Source organism: Mytilus galloprovincialis, chromosome 1, assembly GCF_965363235.1.
Source record: "Mytilus galloprovincialis chromosome 1, xbMytGall1.hap1.1, whole genome shotgun sequence".
NCBI lineage: Eukaryota > Metazoa > Mollusca > Bivalvia > Mytilida > Mytilidae > Mytilus > Mytilus galloprovincialis.
This window is the reverse complement of record NC_134838.1, coordinates 102,891,089-102,891,640: the sequence shown is the minus strand read 5'-3', so window position 1 is coordinate 102,891,640 and position 552 is coordinate 102,891,089.

Sequence of the window (552 nt, the reverse complement as noted above, 5' to 3'; positions counted from 1 at the left end):
CAAATAATTTATCTTCAAGTAGTAATGCTAAATCTTACCTATTTTTTTTTTATCAAATAATGTATAGGACTATAGACATATGCCGTTTAATCAAATATATGTGTACAAATGTTAATAAGGTAAATAAGCACCAAATTAACTATGGTAACGTGGGGACGTGATGAGCGTAGAAAGATAGTGATTATCGTTGTGAGGTCAGAGAATACGCGTGATGATAACGTGGTATGATCGTAGCGGGATCGCTGTAGACCGTAGTAGCAACGTGGTTGAAACGAAAACTTACATTTTTATGCCGCTCATAATGCGAGCACACAACGATCTGAATTTATTTTAGATCGCGGTGAGCATGGTGCGATCGTGGTCTAGTTAGACTGGGGCTTAAAAGAATATAAAAAATACCATTTGAGCCAAATTAACATAGACTTGGTATATATATCATAGCAAAATAGCATAGCTAATTGTGATTGAATGAACACCAGAGTGTTGTATGTAGTGTATTAAATCGTTACTTGATTTTTTTTGATTTTTTTTAATTATAAAGGCACTTGAACT